The sequence below is a fragment of the Oncorhynchus gorbuscha genome, linkage group LG22 (genome assembly GCF_021184085.1).
Source record: "Oncorhynchus gorbuscha isolate QuinsamMale2020 ecotype Even-year linkage group LG22, OgorEven_v1.0, whole genome shotgun sequence".
Lineage (NCBI taxonomy): Eukaryota > Metazoa > Chordata > Actinopteri > Salmoniformes > Salmonidae > Oncorhynchus > Oncorhynchus gorbuscha.
Window position 1 is genome coordinate 42,728,122 of NC_060194.1, and position 22,518 is coordinate 42,750,639.

At 44.6% G+C, this 22,518-nt stretch overlaps 1 long non-coding RNA gene across 1 annotated transcript; it reads right to left on the bottom strand.

Moving 5' to 3' along the window:
* Positions 1–9,252: 9,252 nt before the first annotated feature.
* On the bottom strand, positions 9,253–14,489 carry LOC124010065. The gene is made up of 4 exons (XR_006834356.1): positions 14,431–14,489; positions 13,814–13,867; positions 11,298–11,392; positions 9,253–10,188 (listed from the first exon to the last, which is right to left on the bottom strand). It is a non-coding gene; the product is annotated as an uncharacterized LOC124010065 (long non-coding RNA).
* Between the last annotated feature and the right edge of the window lie 8,029 nt (positions 14,490–22,518).

Genomic DNA, 22,518 nt, shown 5'->3' on the forward strand with positions numbered 1-22,518 from the left:
TTAATATGGAGTTGGTCCCCCCCCCCTTTGCTGCTATAACAGCCTCCACTCTTCTGGGGAGGCTTTCCACTAGATGTTGGAACATTGCTGCGGGGACTTACTTCCATTAATCTACAAGAGAATTTTGTGAGGTCGGGCACTGATGTTGGGCGATTACGCCTGGCTCGCAGTCGGCGTTTCTAATCATCCCAAATGGGGTTGAGGTCAGGGCTCTGTGCAGGCCAGTCAAGTTCTTCCACTCCAATCTCGACAAACGATTTCTGCTTGGACCTAGCTTTGTGCACAGGGGCATTGTCATGCTTTCCCCAAACTATATATAATATAATAATATATGCCATTTTAGCAGACGCTTTTATCCAAAGCGACTTACAGTCATGTGTGCATACATTCTACGTATGGGTGGTCCCGGGGATCGAACCCACTACCCTGGCGTTACAAGCACCATGCTCTACCAACTGAGCTACAGGACCATCTATTGCTACAAAGTTAGAAGCACAGAATCGTCTAGAATGTCATTTTATGCTGTAGCGGATTTCCCTTCACTGGAACTAAGGTGTCTAACCTGAACCATAAAAAACAGCGCCAGACCATTATTCCTCCTCCACCAGACTTTACAGTTGCCACTGTGCATTGGGGCAGGTAGCATTTTCCTGGCATCGACCAAACCCGGATTAGTCCGTCGGACTGCCAGATGGTGAAGCGTTATTCGTCACTCCACAGAACGCGTTTCCACTGCTCCAGAGTCCAATGGCGGCGAGCTTAACACCACTCCAGCCGATGCTTGGCATTGCGCATGGTGATCTTAGGTCTGTGTGCGGCTGCTCGGCTATGGAGACCCATTTCATGAAGCTCCTCACAAACAGTTCTTGTGCTGACATTGCTTCCAGAGGCAGTTTGGAACTTGGTAATGAGTGTTGCAATCGAGGACAGACGATGTTTACGCACTGAGCGCTTCAGCACTTGGCGGTCCCGTTCTGTGAACTTGTGTGGCCTACCACTTCTCGGCTGAGCCGTTGCTGCTTTCCACTTCACAATAACAGCACTTACAGTTGACCGGTGCAGCTCTAGCAGGGCAGAAATTTGACGAACATACTTGTTAGATAGGTGGCATCCTATGACAGTGCCACGTTGAAAGTCACTGAGCTCTTCAGTAAAGCCATTCTACCGACAATGTTTGTCTATGGAGATTGCATGGCGGTGTGCTAGATTTTGTACACCTGTCAGCAACGGTGTGGCTGAAATAGTCAAATCCACTCATTTGAAGGGGTGTCCACCTACTTTTGGCCATGTAGTGTACAAAACAGCGTGAATAAATTGCGTGTTAAATTAATAATGCGTGGAAATAATAAACCTGCTTGTCTTTCAAGTATGGTCAGGAGGAGAAAAAATTGCATCTCCACTTGTTGATTACATTTGAATTCTTCCCCTTCTTCCTTAGCTCTGATCAACAGACTCGTAGCAGCGATGAGACAAGATAGTAGCTACTAAACAATTGGATACCATGAAATTGGGGAAAAAACGGGGTACAATTAAAAAAAATAATAATAATAAATAAAACAGACTCGTAGCCAACCAGAATCCAACCAACCAGACTCCAACCAACCAGACTCCAACCAACCAGACTCCAGCCAACCAGACTCCAGCCAACCAGAATCCAACCAACCAGACTCCAGCCAACCAGAATCCAACCAACCAGACTCCAGCCAACTAGACTCCAGCCAACCAGACTCCAGCCAACCACACTTCAGCCAACCACACTCCAACCAACCAGACTCCAGCCAACCAGACTCCAACCAACCAGACTCCAGCCAACCAGACTCCAGCCAACCACACTCCAACCAACCAGACTCCAGCCAACCACACTCCAACCAAACAGACTCCAGCCAACCACACTCCAACCAATCAGACTCCAGCCAACCAGACTCCAGCCAACCACACTCCAGCCAACCAGACTCCAGCCAACCAGACTCCAACCAACCAGACTCCAACCAACCACACTCCAACCAACCAGACTCCAGCCAACCACACTCCAACCAACCAGACTCCAACCAACCAGACTCCAGCCAACCACACTCCAACCAATCAGACTTCAGCCAACCAAACTCCAGCCAACCACACTCCAGCCAACCAGACTCCAGCCAACCACACTCCAGCCAACCACACTCCAACCAACCAGACTTCAGCCAACGAGACTCCAACCAACCAGACTCCAGCCAACCACACTCCAGCCAACCACACTCCAACCAACCAGACTCCAGCCAACCACACTCCAACCAATCAGACTCCAACCAACCTGCTCATGCAGTTATAAGACATGCTGAGGAAGTAGAGGGGGCAGTATGCTACTGGATGTTTAGTCTCTGTCAATATCAACGTGATCATGGTCTGGTTTCCAAATATCGTCTATTCCCTTTATAGGGCACTACTTTTGAAAAGAGTCCCTTCTCAGTCCCATGTATTTGATTATGTCCCAAATTGCACCCTATTCCCAATATAGTGCACTTATTTTGACCAGAACCCTATGAGCCCTGGTCTAAAGTAGTACACTATATAGGGAATAGGGTGCCATTTGGGATGTAAACCAATGTAGCCTTCTAGACCCCCAAAAAATCCAGGGACACTCTCAAGCAGTATCTAAAATATTATCTTTGTTTAAACACAGAGGCATCACATTGTCCAGCAGCATCGTTATCTCTCCTCTGTCCTTGGCAGCCTTCATAGGAAGAACAGCTGCACTGACACCCCTTATACTCAGATAGAGCATACCCTCCTGCCTATGTCAATGCTATCCTCTTTGGATGGACTATCACTAAGATATATGTGTATATCAAAATGTCTGCTTACACTTCCTTCTGTAATTGTTTCCCATTTTAACTTTCTGCAATTCATTTGTGCTGTTTGTATTGTTGATGATGTGTGTCCCAAATTCTCTACACTATGGGCTCTGGGTCCTGGTCAAAAGTAGTGCACTATGAAGGTAATAGGATGCCATTTGAGGTGTCCTTCACTGTCTCGTGTGCCAGACTCAAAGGGATGAACTGAAGGGGTCTCTTCCTACACAGCCTGTAGAGAGACACGAATGAAGAGGTGGGAGGATGTGCTCATCCCAAATGGCACACTATTTGCTATATAGTGCACAAACTGCCCTATAGTGAGCCGTATGGGTTCTGGTCACCAGCAGTGCACTGTAAGCGAATAGGGAGCCATTTGGGAGTCAGCGGATATGTCATGTTTACTGTAGTTGGTTTCTCACGAGGCTGCCTGGGAAAACAGAATGTCCTATGTGGAACTGGGGAGGGCGTACATGTGAGGAACAGACAGGCAGAGGAGCAGCAACACAGACAGGAACCCAGTCAAATTCCTCAGACACCAACGTGATAAGAAACGATAGAAACTCTCCACTCCCCTGCTGACTGTAATTCTTTAGCACCGCTCGCTGCTAGAGTGGAGAGGACAATGTGTTCCTCTCAGCCAACATGCCTGGTCAAATACGGGTTCAATAAATAGACACTAATAGAATAACAATCCTTCGGAGGATACTGGTGGTGTATATGAGGACCACAGCCCTGAGTCTAAAAATGGCACCCTATTCCCTATTATAGTGCACCACTTTTGACGAGCGTCCTATAGGTTCTGGTCAAAAGTAGTACACTATATATAGGGAATAGGGTTACATTTGTAGGCTTTGATAGGGTGGAGATAATCTACTGTAATTCTGCTATAGTAGAAGCACCCTATTCATAAACATGCTGTAATCATAACTAACCACCTACCTGTGTCAAAGTTAATGGGTAATTCTTATAACTGATAACAACAAACCAGAAGGAGGATTTGACTTCCTGTACTGGCAGCTTTCTGTCAGGGGATTGGCTGGACAATATCAGTTATTTTACCAGCGTAAAATCACTATCGGTTGACATCCTCTGTTGCCAGCAGGACGGGTACATTTCTGGACAGAAAGGAACCTCTTTTGTCACTAATTAAGCAAAAATAGCCCTTGATCTTAACGGAATTCAAATACACACACGCAAGTACAAATAGACCAAGCTCTGAGAAGCTGAATCTGTTGTTGTGTTGTGTTGACGAGAAGCTGCTATAGCTAATCCATAGCTGTGCCAACAGTCAATGTTTTCCTCCTCAGAGCAATATTGCAGCTCTTGGCTTTTCATTCAAGCACCATTGCAGCAATTGTATTAGACAGCCATATTCCTGTCTCTGAGATGTTATGTCTGGCAAACCTCCAGCACACCGGGCACCTGCTCCCTCAGACCACAGAGGACAGAGTTGAGTTGCCCCCTGTTTTGTAGTGCAGTACTTTTGATCAGTGCCCATAGGGTTCAATAGTGCAACAGTACTAGATTCTGGTCAAAAGTAGTGCATTGTGTAGGGAATACACTGAATGTACAAAACATTAAGAACACCTGGTCTTTCCATGACAGACTGACCTGGTGAATCTGGGTGAAAGCCAAGATCCCTTATTGATGTCACCTGTTAAAGCTACTTTAATCCGTGTAAATGAAGGGGAGAAGACAGGTTAAAAAATATTTTTTAAGCCTCGAGACAATTGAGACATGGATTGTGTATGTGTGCCATTCAGTTCGCGATTGGGAAATACGAAAGATTGAAGTGCCTTTGAACAGGGTATGTTAGTAGGTGCCAGGCACACCAGTTTGTGTCAAGACGAATTGAGGCTGTTCTGTTCTGAGCGCACAAAAGGGAAAGTGTGGGGAGGGGGGGGGGGTGCAGTGCGGGCGGTAGTTCACACAGATCATGGATGCGTTCCAAATGGAACCCTATTACCTACATAGGGAACTACGTTTGACCAGGGCCCATAGGGGACTATATAGCGAATAGGTTGCCGTTTGGGAATCACAGCATGTCAGAGAGGCCATCGCAGAGTACACTTATTCAACATCATGGAGTGAGATGAGATGAGAGGGTCAGGGAGGTGGGTCAATATAGCCTGGCTAACAAGATTCACCTGACTCACCAGGAGGGAGAACTGTGACACCCTGGTCTGGACAAGAGGCTGTTGGAAATGCAGAAATGTGCTGAGCTTTGATTGGTTCTCTCAAAGGTTTTTGAGAGGTAGAGAGAGAAAGAGGTAGAGAGAAATGTAGAGCGAGAGAGAGAGGTAGGGAGAGAGAGAGAGAGAGGGAGAGAGGTAGGGAGAGAGAGAGAGGTAGGGAGAGCGAGAGAGGTAGGGGAGAGAGAGAGGTAGGGAGAGAGAGAGAGGTAGGGAGAGAGAGAGAGGTAGGGAGGGCGAGAGAGGTAGGGAGAGAGAGAGGTAGGGAGAGAGAGAGAGAGAGGTAGGGAGGGAGAGAGAGAGGTAGGGAGGGCGAGAGAGGTAGGGAGAGAGAGAGGTAGGGAGAGAGAGAGAGGTAGGGAGAGAGAGAGAGGTAGGGAGAGAGAGAGAGAGAGGTAGGGAGAGAGAGGTAGGGGAGAGAGAGGTAGGGAGAGAGAGAGGTAGGGAGAGAGAGAGAGAGGTAGGGAGAGAGAGAGAGGTAGGGAGGGCGAGAGAGGTAGGGAGAGAGAGAGAGGTAGGGAGAGCGAGAGAGAGAGAGGGGTAGAGAGACAACGATGTGACCAGCAGCTTTGAGCCAATGAGCTGAGTTCAGCACCTCACTAGTGTGGGAGCATCTGGCATAAGAAGAAGCTATACTGATGCTAATAGAATCGTGATGCTACCTATTGGCACAAATTATAGCGTTATAAAGTCTGTCTGTGGGGATATTAAGATGATGAAACTAGGCAGTTTTAGCTTTAATCACCCTGTCCTAAATTCCAGTCTTTTGTTCACTGTCTTACATTCAACACAACATTTTATTTTAACGTTACCTACATAAACACTCTATTACAGATGATAGGTTCAGTACACATCACTGATTTGATTTATTATTTAAAATAAATTCTCCCCAATTTTGTGATTTCGATCTCGTCTCATCTGCAACTCCCCAACGGGCTCAGGAGAGGCGAAGGTCGAGTCATGCATCCTCCAAAAGAAGACCCACCAAGCCGTGCTTCTTAGCCCCCGAAGCCAGCCGCATCATGTGTCGGAGGAAACACTGTTCAACTGACGACCAGAGTCAGCCTGCAGGCGCCCGGCCCGCCACAAGGAGTCGCTAGAGCGCGATGAGCCAAGTAAAGCCCACCTGGCCAAACCCTCCCCTCATCCGGACGACACTGGGCCAATTGTCCACCGCCATATGGGACACCAGGTCACGGCTGGTTGTGACACAGCCTGGGATCAAACCTTAAACCTCTTAGGCCTCTGCACCACTTGGGAGGCCACATCTTTACCAGAAAGTTGGCTGGCCCTCTGAAATCACGCAGGTCTATTCATTCCTCGCTTTTTTATCTATAAAGCTCTCATACAAAAACCTCTGCCATACCTAACATCATTAATAACCTTTAGATGTACAAATTACAAGCTCCTGAGTGGCACAGAGGTCTAAGGCACTGCATCTCAGTGCTAGAGGTGTCGCTACAGTCACCCTGGTTCGAATCCAGGCTGTATCACAACCGGCCATGATTGGGAGTCCCATAGTGTGCTGCACAATTGGCCCAGCGTCGTCCGGGTTTGGCTGGTGTAGGCCGTCATTGTAAATAAGAATTTGTTCTTAATTGACTTGCCTGGTTAAATTAAAAATACCCGGTCTCAGGGATGGCGAACTCTGGAGACTCATTTGGTCTCCTCCGAATTATGTCAATCAGCTTTTAGTTTATGTTTTGCAAAATAAAAGGTCAAATAAATCAAACATATTAGCAACCCTTACATAACACATTCATAAGCATTATACAATCATTTCCTAACAACCACATGTTGACAATTTCCTCTGAAGAAATGAAGCTTCATTTAGCAATATGAGGTGACTGACAGAGTGATTGTGGTAATGCATGTTTTACCTCCTTGGCAATGTATTTCAGGAACCTGTTCAGGAAATTGAAGCAGGACAGTATTTTGTGTCCAGATATATCTTGCTCTCAGTTCCCAGTCGAAGAGAACCATTTCCTTTCCCATCATTTGTTATGGAAAAAAGGAGAGAACAAATACATGCCAAGTCTAGTCAATGACTTCACCATAACTACAAATATATTTTGATGCACAACACAAATACATGTTTTAAGGGTGAACTGAGGTTCTTACAGACAACAACTTAAGACTGTCTGGAACAGGGGCGTCATGCAACACAAAAACCTGGAATCTTCACAGGGTTCTCCTGTGGGGGCAGTCGAGGAACTCTTTCAGGCTCTATATTTCTCAGGTTGTATGTAGTGCACTACTTTTGACCAGAGCCCTATGGCTAAGTGGTGCACTACTTTTGACCAGAGCCCTATGGCTAAGTGGTGCACTACTTTTGACCAGAGCCCTATGGCTAAGTGGTGCACTACTTTTGACCAGAGCCCTATGGCTAAGTGGTGCACTACTTTTGACCAGAGCCCTATGGCTAAGTGGTGCACTACTTTTGACCAGAGCCCTATGGCTAAGTGGTACTACTTTTGACCAGAGCCCTATGGCTAAGTGGTGCACTACTTTTGACCAGAGCCCTATGGCTAAGTGGTGCACTACTTTTGACCAGAGCCCTATGGCTAAGTGGTGCACTACTTTTGACCAGAGCCCTATGGCTAAGTGGTGCACTACTTTTGACCAGAGCCCTATGGCTAAGTGGTGCACTACTTTTGACCAGAGCCCTATGGCTAAGTGGTGCACTACTTTTGACCAGAGCCCTATGGCTAAGTGGTGCACTACTTTTGACCAGAGCCCTATGGCTAAGTGGTGCACTACTTTTGACCAGAGCCCTATGGCTAAGTGGTGCACTACTTTTGACCAGAGCCCTATGGCTAAGTGGCTACTTTTGACCAGAGCCCTATGGCTAAGTGGTGCACTACTTTTGACCAGAGCCCTATGGCTAAGTGGTGCACTACTTTTGACCAGAGCCCTATGGCTAAGTGGTGCACTACTTTTGACCAAAGCCCTATGGCTAAGTGGTGCACTACTTTTGACCAGAGCCCTATGGCTAAGTGGTGCACTACTTTTGACCAGAGCCCTATGGCTAAGTGGTGCACTACTTTTGACCAGAGCCCTATGGCTAAGTGGTGCACTACTTTTGACCAGAGCCCTATGGCTAAGTGGTGCACTACTTTTGACCAGAGCCCTATGGCTAAGTGGTGCACTACTTTTTTTGACACACTTTTGACCAGAAGCCCTATGGCTAGTGGTGCACTACTTTTGACCAGAGCCCTATGGCTAAGTGGTGCACTACTTTTGACCAGAGCCCTATGGCTAAGTGGTGCACTACTTTTGACCAGAGCCCTATGGCTAAGTGGTGCACTACTTTTGACCAGAGCCCTATGGCTAAGTGGTGCACTACTTTTGACCAGAGCCCTATGGCTAAGTGGTGCACTACTTTTGACCAGAGCCCTATGGCTAAGTGGTGCACTACTTTTGACCAGAGCCCTATGGCTAAGTGGTGCACTACTTTTGACCAGAGCCCTATGGCTAAGTGGTGCACTACTTTTGACCAGAGCCCTATGGCTAAGTGGTGCACTACTTTTGACCAGAGCCCTATGGCTAAGTGGTGCACTACTTTTGACCAGAGCCCTATGGCTAAGTGGTGCACTACTTTTGACCAGAGCCCTATGGCTAAGTGGTGCACTACTTTTGACCAGAGTGGTGCACTACTTTTGACCAGAGCCCTATAGCTAAGTGGTGCACTACTTTTGACCAGAGCCCTATGGCTAAGTGGTGCACTACTTTTGACCAGAGCCCTATGGCTAAGTGGTGCACTTTTACTATTTTGACCAGAGCCCTATGGCTAAGTGGTGCACTACTTTTGACCAGAGCCCTATGGCTAAGTGGTGCACTACTTTTGACCAGAGCCCTATGGCTAAGTGGTGCACTACTTTTGACCAGAGCCCTATGGCTAAGTGGTGCACTACTTTTGACCAGAGCCCTATGGCTAAGTGGTGCACTACTTTTGACCAGAGCCCTATGGCTAAGTGGTGCACTACTTTTGACCAGAGCCCTATGGCTAAGTGGTGCACTACTTTTGACCAGAGCCCTATGGCTAAGTGGTGCACTACTTTTGACCAGAGCCCTATGGCTAAGTGGTGCACTACTTTTGACCAGAGCCCTATGGCTAAGTGGTGCACTACTTTTGACCAGAGCCCTATGGCTAAGTGGTGCACTACTTTTGACCAAAGCCCTATGGCTAAGTGGTGCACTACTTTTGCCCTATGGCTAAGTGGTGCACTACTTTTGACCAGAGCCCTATGGCTAAGTGGTGCACTACTTTTGACCAGAGCCCTATGGCTAAGTGGTGCACTACATATGGAATAGGGTACCATTTGGGACTGACACATGTAGTCAGACTCAGAAAGCTGTTGTTGACAGAGGCTGTCTGACAACTAAAACAACAGGGTCAGGGTTCAGTCTGATAAGAGTCGTGTGAAGGCCTCTCTCTCTTTTATCATGTATAATCATATTTGTAGCTCAGCCTAGTTTTTGTCATCCTGCCAAGTCCTCAGTGCCATGAAGTGCATGTCTTGGAGAAGATAGATATGCGGGGAAGGGGAAGGAAGGGGGGGGGGCCTTCATGGCGGGTTCTGTCCAACCTTCACAGTTCCCAACCTTTCCCTGACAGAACAAAGTCAGCAGGCATGTCTCCCAGAGGTCCTTCTGCTCTCCTGGTTGCATCCCAAATGGAATCCTATATACCCTACACACAGTAGTGCACTACAGGGCCCTGGTCAAATGTAGGGGACAATATAGGGAATAGGGTGCCATTTGGGACTCATGCTTTGTCCAAGCGGCAGTGCGGTGGGTGGGACACACCCATCCCAGTGTTAATGGTCAACCCAATCAAGCTGGCCGGCGGGAGGGAAGGGCGCAGCCAGTCTGGAGGTCTCGGTATAGAACAAGGGAACAGACAGAAACTCTTTCACACCAAGCTGCCTGACAGAAACAACAATAAAGTTCACAGAGTGATTCATACGAGGACTCCGCCAGGGCGCCACTGCGTTCCGCACTGTCCCGTCAGGAAGAGGTAATGCCCTCCATCCTCTCTACCCTCTGTCTGAGTATGACGTCCTCTTCCACCTGGCCGGCTTCCCCTCTGGACCGTCCGGAAGATGCCTTCCTGCTGCCCTTTTCTAGCGTTCCCCCTTCTGGACTGATGGATGCTGGGGCTTTGAGGGGATAATGGACATACTCATTTACTATGGAATTATCTTACTGTGTGTATGTGGGTGTCTGCATGCGTCCGTCTGTGCTTGTGTGTGTGTGTGTGTGTGTGTCCGGTGTGTGTGTGTCCAGTGTGTGTGTGTCCAGTGTGTGTGTGTCTGGTGTGTGTGTCCGGTGTGTGTGTGTGTGTGTGTGTGTGTGTGTGTGTCCGGTGTGTGTCCGGTGTGTGTGTGTGTGTGTCCGGTGAGTGTGTGTCCAGTGTGTGTGTGTCCGGTGAGTGTGTGTCCGGTGTGTGTGTGTGTGTGTCCGGTGTGTGTGTGTGTGTGTCCGGTGTGTGTGTGTGTGTCCGGTGTGTGTGTGTGTGTCCGGTGTGTGTGTGTGTCCGGTGAGTGTGTGTCCGGTGAGTGTGTGTCCAGTGTGTGTGTGTGTCCGGTGAGTGTGTGTCCGGTGAGTGTGTGTCCGGTGAGTGTGTGTCCAGTGTGTGTGTGTCCGGTGTGTGTGTGTGTCCTGTGTGTGTGTGTGTGTCCGGTGTGTGTGTGTGTCCGGTGTGTGTGTCCCCGGTGTGTGTGTGTCCGGTGTGTGTGTGTCCAGTGTGTGTGTCCAGTGTGTGTGTGTCTGGTGTGTGTGTCCCCGGTGTGTGTGTGTGTCCAGTGTGTGTGTGTCCGGTGTGTGTGTGTGTGTCCGGTGTGTGTGTGTCCAGTGTGTGTGTGTCCGGTGTGTGTGTGTCTGGTGTGTGTGTGTCCGGTGTGTGTGTGTGTCCGGTGTGTGTGTGTGTGTCCAGTGTGTGTGTGTCCGGTGTGTGTGTGTGTGTCCGGTGTGTGTGTGTCCAGTGTGTGTATGTCTGGTGTGTGTGTGTCCGGTGTGTGTGTGTCCGGTGTGTGTGTGTGTCCAGTGAGTGTGTGTCTGGTGTGTGTGTGTCCAGTGTGTGTGTGTCCGGTGAGTGTGTGTGTGTGTCCGGTGTGTGTGTGTGTGTCCGGTGTGTGTGTCCGGTGTGTGTGTGTCCGGTGTGTGTGTGTCCGGTGTGTGTGTGTCCGGTGTGTGTGTGTGTGTGTGTGTGTGTGTGTGGACCTGAGTCAATTCCAACATTTGGAAGCATTCTTCCAGTCTCGGGCACCTTAATCTGGAGCTGGAAGCTAAATCTGCTATGACAGCGTCTCTGCATCACAATACATTCCAGCAGGTCTCCTCAGTCCCATGGGTCATTTCATCCTGACACAGAGGGACAAATAATGCTTGTTATTTTTATTTTTTTACAGGCTCTTTATTTGCACGTTAGAAATAAATCATTTTTCATTTGCGCCTTAGAAGTATAAACACTTCTTTAAAGATGCACATGTTAAGACATGTTACTCTATTAAGCTTGCCAGACAATTATCAGTTGGAAGAGATCCAGAATATATTAGCTCAGTTGGTAGAGCATGGCGCTTGTAACGCCAGGGTAGTGGGTTCGATCCCCGGGACCACCCATACGTAGAATGTATGCACACATGACTGTAAGTCGCTTTGGATAAAAGCGTCTGCTAAATGGCATATATTATTATTATTATATATTATCTGGAGATTTTCCTTTGAAAGACTTTGAAGTAATTGTAAACTTTGACAACTGTCTGTGCTGTATCTTCTTTCAGCTCACCAACCGTCCATCCATTCTGATGACTAATTAGACTAGATGATTTCAGACCTCATTGTGCTGATGAATCAATATCCTATCCAGATCCAGAAACAGACTCAGGTTGCCTCCCAAATGGCACCCTGTTCCCTAGACAGCGCACTACTTCCCATAGGGCTCTGATCAAACGTAGTGCACTATGATGGGAATAGGGTGCCGTTTGGGATGATGGAACCTCAGTCCACCTTCATAGAGTATGAAGGACTAAATGAGGCCAATGACAGGATTAAGGCGAAGACTCTTACTAGTATCCATCTCAGAGACTCCCTTCAAGTCTATGTTACTGCCGCATACCTAAACCTGCTGCTGTAGATAGCAGACAGTCCTATCAGGCTGCCGTGCCTACGTCGGCATTGCATACTGATATGCTAGGTGTGTGTGTGTGTGGGGACATACCACCCCAGACACCCTGGTATACCAGAAGAGAATAATCCTCAACATGTAGAGGATAAAATGCCAGTCAGAGATACTGGTCACCTCAGGTGTGACAAACTCTAAACCCAGATTGTCCCTCCTCAACAACCCCATGGAGGCTTGGGTTTGTTTCATCAACTGTCATTCTCAGTAAACCACTTAGTACTGTAGTAAACGGTCAATGTGTCTGATGTGTGTTTTTGCATTTAGTTGTACTATTTCCCCTCATGTTATTTAATCATTTTATTGATATGCCACACCTGTCAGCTGGATGGATTATCTCGGGAAAGGAGAAATGCTCACTAACAGGGATGTAAACATATTTGTGCACAAATAAGCTTTTTGTGCATATGAAACATTTCTGGGATCTTTTATTTTAGCTCATGAAACATGGGACCCACACTTTACATGTTAGGTTTATATTTTTGTTCACTGAACATATTATCCATGGCATTTTGAATGCACAGTGATACCGTGACGAGATCCTGAGGCCTATTGTCATACCATTCATCCACCGTCATCACCTCATGTTTCAGCATGATAATGCAGGGCCCCATGTCGCAAGGATCGGTACACAATTCCTGGAGGCTGAAAATGTCCCAGTTCTTCCATGGCCTGCATATTCACCAGACATGGCACCCATTGAGCATGTTTGGGATGCTCTGGATCGACTTGTACGACAGCGTGTTCCAGTACCCGCCAATATCCAGCAACTTCGCACAGCCATTGAAGATGAGTGGGACAACATTCGACAATCTACAGCCTGATCAACTCTATGTGAAGGAGATGTGTCGCGCTGCATGAGGCACATGGTCACACCAGATACTGACTGGTTCTGATCCACGCCCATACTTTTTTTTTTTAATGGTACTGTATCTGTGACCAACAGATGCATACCTGTATTCTCAGTCACGTGAAATCCATAAATTAGAACCAAATGTATTTATTACAATTGACTGATTTCCTCATATGAACTATAACAGTGAAATCATTGACATTGTTGCATGTTGTGTTTATATTTTTGTTCAGTATATTAAGACAAAAATAATGGGGCTCCAAAAAATGTCCAGTTTCCAGGACTACAAATTCCACCTAGACACCGTTGCCTTTGAGCACAAAGAACGATACCTACGTTGGGTCAAAACATCAGCACCACAGAAACCTTCCACAAAGCTGTGAACAATCTGAGAGACAAGGCAATAAATTTATTCTACACTATCAAAACGAACATAACATTTGACATCCCAATAAGGATCTGGCTAAAAAAAATACTTCAAATCAGTTAAATAACCAACTGCCACTATGGTTGTGAGGTCTGGGGTCCACTCACCAACCAATAATTCACAAAATGGGACAAACACCAAATTAAGACTAACTTATGCAGAACTCTGCAAAAACATCCTGTGAGCAATGTAAAACTCTACAATGCATTCAAAGTAGAATTAGAGTGATACACGCTAATGATCAAAAATCCAGAAAAGAGACGTTAAATTCTACAGCTACCTAAAAGGAAGCGACTCCCAAACATTCCATAATAAAGCCATCACCTATAGACAGATGAACCTGGAGAGGAGTCCCCTTCGCCAGCTGGTACTGAGGCTCTGTTTACAAACACAAACAGACCCCAGGACAGTAATACAGTTAGACCCAGCCAAATCATGAGAAAGCAAGAAAATTGTTGTGATTTGAGCACCCACTGTGTGACATACATTACATTACATTACATTACATTACATTTACATACATACATACATACATACATACATACATACATACATACATACATACATTTACATACACACACACACACTTCAATTTGGAAGTTTACATACACTTAGGTTTGAGTCATTAAAACTCGTTTTTCAACCACTCCACAAATGTCTTGTTAACAAACTAAAGTTTTGTCAAGTCGGTTAGGACATCTACTGTGTGCATGACACAAGTCATTTTCCCAACAATTGTTTACAGACCGATTATTTCACTTATGTTTCACTGTATCACAATCCCAGTGGGTCAGAAGTTTACATACACTAAGTTGACTGTGCCTTCAAACAGCTTGGAAAATTCCAGAAAATGATGTCATGGCTTTAGAAGCTTCTGATAGGCTAATTGACATACTTTGAGTCAATTGGAGGTGTACCTGTGGATGTATTTCAAGGCCTACCTTCAAACTCAGTGACTCTTTGTTTGACATCATGGGAAAATCAAAAGAAATCAGCCAAGACATCAGAAAAAAAATTGTAGACGTCCACAAGTCTGGTTCATCCTTGGGAGCAATTTCCAAACGCCTGAATGTACCACGTTCATCTGTACAAACAATAGTACGCAAGTATAAACAACATGGGACCACGCAGCCGTCATACCGCTCAGGAAGGAGACACGCTCTGTCTCCTAGAGATGAACGTACTTTGGTGCAAAAAGTACAAATCAATCCCAGAACAACAGCAAAGGACCTTGTGAAATGCTGGAGGAAACAGGTACAAAAGTATTTATAGCCACAGTAAAACGAGTTTTATATCGTCATAAGCTGAAAGGCCGCTCAGCAAGGAAGAAGTCACTGCTCCAAAACCGCCATAAAAAAAGACAGACTACGGTTTGCAACTGCACATGGGGACAAAGATCGTACTTTTTGGAGAAATGTCCTCTGGTCTGATTAAACAAAAATAGAACTGTTTGACCATAATGACCATCGTTATGTTTGGAGGAAAAAGGGGGAGTCTTGCAAGTCGAAGAACAACATCCTAACCGTGAAGCACAGGGGTGGCAGCATCACGTTGTGTGGGTGCTTTGCTGCAGGAGGGATTGGTGTACTTCACAAAATAGATGGCATCATGAGGGAGGAAAATTATGTGGATTTATTGAAGCAACATCTCAAGACACCAGTCAGGAGGGTAAAGCTTGGCCGCAAATGGGTCTTCCAAATGGACAATGACCCCAAGCATACTTACAAAGTTGTGGCAAAATGGCTTAAGGACAACAAAGTCGAGGTATTGGAGTGGCCATCACAAAGCCCTGACCTCAAACCCATAGAATCCATTCTTAAAATAAAAGTGGTGACCCTAACTGACCTAAAACAGGGAATGTTTACTAGGATTAAATGTCAGGAATTGTTAAAAACTGAGTTTAAATGTATTTGGCTAAGGTGTATGTAAACTTCCGACTTCAGCTGCATATATATAAACACACACACACACACACACACACACACACACACACACACACACACACACACACACACACACACACACACACACACACACACACACACACACACACACACACACACACACACACACACACACACACACACACTACTAGTCAAAGTTTTGGACACCTATCTATTCAAGTTTTTATTTGTACTATTTTCTACATTGTAGACATCAAAACTATGAAATAACACATATGGAATCATGTAGTAACCAAACAAAAGTGTTAAACAAATCAAAATGTATTTTCTATTTGAGAATCTTCAAAGTAGCCACCCTTTTGCCTTGATGACAGCTTTAAACACACTTTGGTATTCTCTCAACCAGCTTCGCAAGGTAGTCACCTGGAATACATTTAAATTTCAACAGGCGTGCCTTCTTAAAAAGTTTATTCGTGGAATTGCTTTCCTTCTGAATGCGTTGTGACAAGGTAGGTATACACATACGGTTCCTTTGGAAAGTATTAAGACCCCTTCACTTTTTCCACATATTGTTGTTACAGCCTTATTCTAAATTGTATCAAATCGTTTTTTTCCCTCAATCTACACACAAAGTAAAAACAGGTTGAATTTTTGCAAATTTATTAAAAATAAAAAACTGAAATATCACATTTACTTTATTATTCAGACCTTTTACCCAGTTGTTGTTAAAGAACCTTTGGTAGCGATTACAGCCTTTGAGTCTTCTTGGGTATGATGCTACAAGCTTAGCACACCTGTATTTGGGGAGTTTCTCCCATTCTTCTCTGCAGATCCTCTCAAGCCCTGTCGGGATGGATGGGGAGCGTTGCTGCACAGTTATTTTCAGGTCTTTCCAGAGATGTTTGATCGGGTTCAAGTCAGGGCTCTGGCTGGGAGACTTATCCCGAAGCCATTCCTGCATTGTCTTGGCTGTGTGCTTTGGGTCGTTGTCCTGAAGGAAGGTGAACCTTTGGTCCTCAGACTGGGGCTGAGTGCTCTGGAGCAGGTTTCATCAAGGATCTCTCTGTACTTTGCCACGATCATCTTTGCCTCGATCCTGACTAGTCTCCCAGTCCCTGCCGCTGAAAAACATCCCCACAGCATGATGCTGCAATCAACATGCTTCACCGTAGGGATGGTGCCAGGTTTCCTCCAGGGGTGACGCTTGGTATTCAGGCCGAACAGTTCAATCTTGGTTTCATCAGATGAGAGAATCTTGTTTTTCATGGTCTGGGAATCTTCAGGTGCTTTTTGGCAAACTCCAAGCAGGCTGTCATGTGCCCTTTACTGAGGAGTGGCTTCTATCTGGCCACTCTACCATAAAGGCCTGATTGGTGGAGTGCTGCAGAGATGGTTGTCCATCTGGAATGTTCTCCCATCTCCACAGAGGAACTCTCAAGCTCGGTCAGTGACCATTGGGTTCTTGGGCACCTCCCTGACTAAGGCCCATCTCCCCCGATTGATCAGTTTGGCCGGGCAGCCAGCTCTAGGAAGAGTCTTGGTGGTTCCAAACTTCCTCCATTTAAGATTAATGGAGGCCACTGTGTTCTTGGAGACCTTCAATACTGCAGAAATGTTTTGGTACCCTTCCCCAGATCTGAGCTCTACGGACAATTCCTTTGACCTCATGGCTTGGTTTCTGCTCTGACATGCACTGTCAACTCTGGGACCTTATAAGATAGCTCAATATCAAGTTTCATAGCAACGGGTCTGAATATATATGTAAATAAAGTATTTCTGTTTTTATTTTTAATACATTTGCGAATTGCTTCGTCATTATGGGGTGTAGATTGTGTGTAGATTGCTGATATATATATATTTTAATCAATTTTCTTGAATAAGGCTGTAACGCAACAAAATGTGGAAAAAGTCAAGGGGTCTGAATACTTTCTGAATGCACTGTTTATTTGTATGTATGTAGACCTAGAGAGAGAGAGAGAGAGAGAGAGACCCCGCGGTTATGCCTGACCACTGTGACTGACCCCAAATTAAGAAAAGCTTTTACTATGTACAGACTCAGTGACCATAGGCTGTCGAGGGAAGACAAGGCTGTGCACCCACTGCCCACAAAATGAGGTGGAAACTGAGCTGCACTTCCTAACCTCCTGCAAAATGTGACCCCATTACAGACACATATTTCTGTTAATTTATTTCCCCTTTCATACTTAAACTAATTGCACATTGTTACAACACTAGACAATATAACATTTGAAACTGTTAATTTCTTGTTATTTCATTTTTGTTGATTCTCTCTCCCTCTCATAGACTCAATGAGAGAATGTTAGAGGTTAGTTTCCCCACCTCACACTGCTGCCACCTTGTGGCTCAACGACTTGTTTATTACTAATACAGGACAGGACAGCGCATGACAGGAGAGGATAGGGCAGGACAGGGGAATTCTGATTCATGTTATGGCTCGGACTATGCAGCTACAAAATGTATTTCAAATTGGGACTGATGAACTGCATGGCACAGTTTGTTCTTCCAATATTCAGCCGTCGTCAAGAGACGGGGTGAGCGTGCACACTCCCAAGTTCTCTGTGGGCAGGTCACATGACCCTAATGACCACGATTGTCAACGTCCACACACCGTCATGAAAAGTTGCTTTAAGTAGATTGTATGTGGTGTATAGGATGTCATGGTATTGGAGGGCTGCTACATTCTCTCTACGTTTACGTTTCGAATTGCAGGACATTAACGAGTTGAGATTTTCCGTGGCTCCTACCGGCATCAAAATGGCCCATCTCTGATGTAGACTATACCCTCACTATCTGCGAGCTGTTGGCTAGAGCTCACATGCATATGCCAGGACCAGAGTGGGCACACTTACTATGTAACGCAACATTTGTTGTGACATTACCAACAGTCGAGTTTAAAATGCGACGGAAACCCTTTAACTTGTAGTTAATTCGGCACACTGGAATTAAAATCGCAAAAGTAATTGTTTATATGCACGGTGTCATCACACATTGACTTATTGCGGATAAAAGGCTATTTGATGGAAACATCCTCTGGTGGTAAAACCTGCATATTGTTTTACTGCGGATTTTTGAATATTCGCATGAAAATCTGTGGCCAATTGAAAGGAAAGCTAGCTACAGACTAAACATTCATACTAACCGCTTAGATGAAAAGGGCTCCGTCAGTGGTTTCTGAAGAGCCTCGTATATGGGAGGGAGGTGCTTTGAAAACAAGAACATCCTCACATGACTACCAGAGTAAGATAATTTAACACTAATGAAGAACAGAATGTTCTGTGTTTGTTCTGTCCTCTGAAGCCTGGGTGGTGTTCAGTGGGCATGACATGAAATAAAGCCTGAAGCGGAATACCATCTTAGTTCAATAATATATTTTTTTCCATTGCAAAAACGTTTTGCTACGATGTGCACTAATAAACACGACCACGTTTCCAGTACGTTTTTAAAAACATTTTTTTTTACATGTAGTCTACTGTATGTGGCAAAAGACAAAGTGAAAACTCAATGTACAATAAATCTTTAATAAATATTTTGCCATTAGATTCCCATGTTTACATGCTATTATGATAATCATCCTCCACCGGTCCAGTCACAGAGGGGAGGCTCAGGCCACATCGGACTACAAAACAGGAGCGACCCACAGAACCACGCTCAGTATGAGAAATATATACAGAACAAAAATGTTCGCAATGTGTAAAAGGGTTGGTCCCATGTTTCATGAGCTGAAATAAAAGATCCCAGAAATGTTCCATATGCACAAAAAAACACATTTCTCTCAAATGTGTTTACATCCCTGTTAGTGAGCATTTCTCCTTTGCCAAGTTATCCATCCAACGGACAGGTGTAGCATATCAAGAATATGATTAAACAGCACGATCTTTACACAGGTGCACCTTGTGCTGGGGACAATAAAAGGCCACTCTAAAAATGTGCATTTTTGTCATCACACAACACAAGCATCAGATGTCTCAAGTTGAGGGAGAATGCAATTGGCATGCTGACTGCAGGAATGTCCACCAAAGCTGAAATGTCAATTTGTCTAGCGCTCTGATGAAGGCCTCGAGGCTGATACATGAAGCTTAACAAAGAGCAGTGATACTAGCAAGAAGTGTGTGGGTTTCTTCTTTTTTTTCCTCATGATTTCTCTACCTCTACCATAAGTCGGCTCCAACTGGCCTCACAAAATGCAGGCAACATATGTCAACGTTGTGGACAGAGTGCCCCATGGTGGTGGTGGTGGGGTTATGGCATAAGCAGGCATAAACTACAGACAACAAACACAATTGGATTTTTATCGATGGCAATTTGAACGCACAGAGATACCGTGAGGAGGTCCTGAGGGCCATTGTTCAGCCATTCATCCACCTCGATCACCTCATGTTTCAGCATGATAAGGTGTCTGTGACCAACAGATGCATATCTGTATTCTCAGTCATTTGAAATCCATAGATTAGGGCATTATTTATTTCAATTGACTGATTTCCTTAAATGATCTGTAACTCAGTAAAATCTTTGAAACTGTTGCATGTTGCGTTTATATTTTTGTTCAGTATAGTTGCGCCACACTACTGTGCCAATCAGACCAGTAGGATCCAATCTCCTTTTAACATACACACTGAGTGTACAAAACATTAGGAACAGCTGCTCTTTCCTTGACAGAGGGACCAGGTGAATGCTATGATCCCTTATTGATGTCACTTCTTATATTCACTGCAATCAGTGTAGATGAAGGGGAGGAAAAAGGTTAAAGAAGGATTTTTAAGCTCATTGAGACATGCATTGTGTATGTGTGCCATTCAGGGGGTGAATGGGCAAGATAAAAGATTTAAGAGTCTTAGAACAGGGTCTGGTAGTAGGTACCAGGCGCACGGGTTTGTGTCAAGACCTGCAACTATGCTGTTTTTTTTTAATGCTCAACAGTTTCCTGTGTGTATCAGAATGGTCCACCACCCAAAGGACATCCAGCCAACTTGACAACTGTGGGAAGCATTGGAGTCAACATGGGCCAGCATCACTGTGGAAAGCTTTCTACACCTTGTAGAGTCCATGCCCTGACCAAATGAGGCTGTTCTGAGGGCAAAAAGGAGGTCCAACTCAATATGAGGGAGGTTTTCCTCATGTTTTGTGCACACACACACACGCGTTAAGTAAACAAATGTTTGTACATTGACTGAAATACATGTTTGAGTTGTAAATGGGGTTGTGGCTGGTACAGAATCAATTGTAATGATTAATATAGGATCTTAGTCATTGGCTGTACTGTTCTTAAGTGTTGTTGGTCCAATTCAATATGTTCTGGAGCATTGGCATATCTATTCCCTATGTTGTGTACTACTTTTGACCAGGGCCCATAGGGTGCCAGTCGGGACACACCGGTAGAGCAGTTTAATGGCCTCACTGCTAACTCAGTTGAAATGACAAAGAGTTTGTTTGGTTGGCATAACAACATGTATTCAATTATGCTAGTGATGTCATCTATTGATACAATTTCACCGAAATTAACAGCTTATTGTTAAATCGAACTGACCATTGATAAATTAAACGTTTTTAAAAGCAAAGCTTAAGATTCAATAAACACCCAAAATGTTTAAGAAAACCACAAATAAAAACATTGGAACATCTAAGTGTTAAAAGCTATTCAAAAATAGCAGTTAAACTTTGCAACAAAAAATTTTTAAAAAAGTTTAAGTCAAACAAATGAACAAAAACAAACATTGTGATCATGAAAAAGGAAACTGACATTTTATATCCCTCATGCACACGCCCCCTCACACATAAGGATGGCTCTGCTGCAGACAGACTGATACATGTTTGATAGTAGTAGTAGATACCCTCACACATAAGGATGGCTCTGTTGCAGAAAGACTGATACATGTTTGATAGTGTCTTGATGCTGTAGTGTTTGATAGTGTCTTGATGCTGTAGTGTTTGATAGTGTCTTGATGCTGTAGTGGTTGATAGTGTCTTGATGCTGTAGTGTTTGATAGTGTCTTGATGCTGTAGTGTTTGATAGTGTCTTGATGCTGTAGTGTTTGATAGTGTCTTGATGCTGTAGTGTTTGATAGTGTCTTGATGCTGTAGTGTTTGATAGTGTCTTGATGCTGTAGTGTTTGATAGTGTCTTGATGCTGTAGTGTTGTTACCTCTTCCTTGTGTTTTAAATTTATTTTTTTAAATATGGCACAAAACAGTTAATAATTTGACTAAATAGAAATTCTGAAAATGTCCAACATTTTGACATCAATCAGTTCTATTTGGTTATTTCAATGCACTTGAGGCTCATTTACAACAACAACAAAACATCTATTGTTTCAAAAGTACAACAGCAAAGATTGACAGTCGTATCTGCAAAACCTTTGCAGTCAAAGACGGACAGACACGGGAGCTAAAACCACATTTGCAGCCTTGTCTAATGCCACACAACATTTAACCTACTATCCTACCGCAGAACAAATTATGCATTTTTTACTGAACGTAATAATATTACTACTACAGACCGTTTTATTAACTATATCAGTGCTCACATTGATACCAACATTACACATCAGGAAACTTATTCACCAAGTATCTTACAGTAGGAATGCTGATCTTGGCTCAGGATGTCCCCCGACCATATAATCATATTCACTATGATCCAACAGGCAACACTGATCCCAGATCAGCACTCAAGACACTTTGTGAATAAAGAATCAGAAACCGTCTATGGGCAAGTTGTTAACAGAACTAAAGTCATGCCAGTCTGTGTGTTAACTACAGTTGTTAACAGAACTAAAGCCATGCCAGTCTGTGTGTTAACTACAGTTGTTAACAGAACTAAAGTCATGCCAGTCTTTGTGTTAACTACAGTTGTTAACAGAACTAAAGTCATGCCAGTCTGTGTGTTAACTACAGTTGTTAACAGAACTAAAGTCATGCCAGTCTGTGTGTTAACTCAGTTGTTAACAGAACTAAAGTCATGCCAGTCTGTGTGTTAACTACAGTTGTTAACAGAACTAAAGTCATGCCAGTCTGTGTTAACTACAGTTGTTAACAGAACTAAAGTCATGCCAGTCTGTGTGTTAACAGAACTAAAGTCATGCCAGTCTGTGTTAACTACAGTTGTTAACAG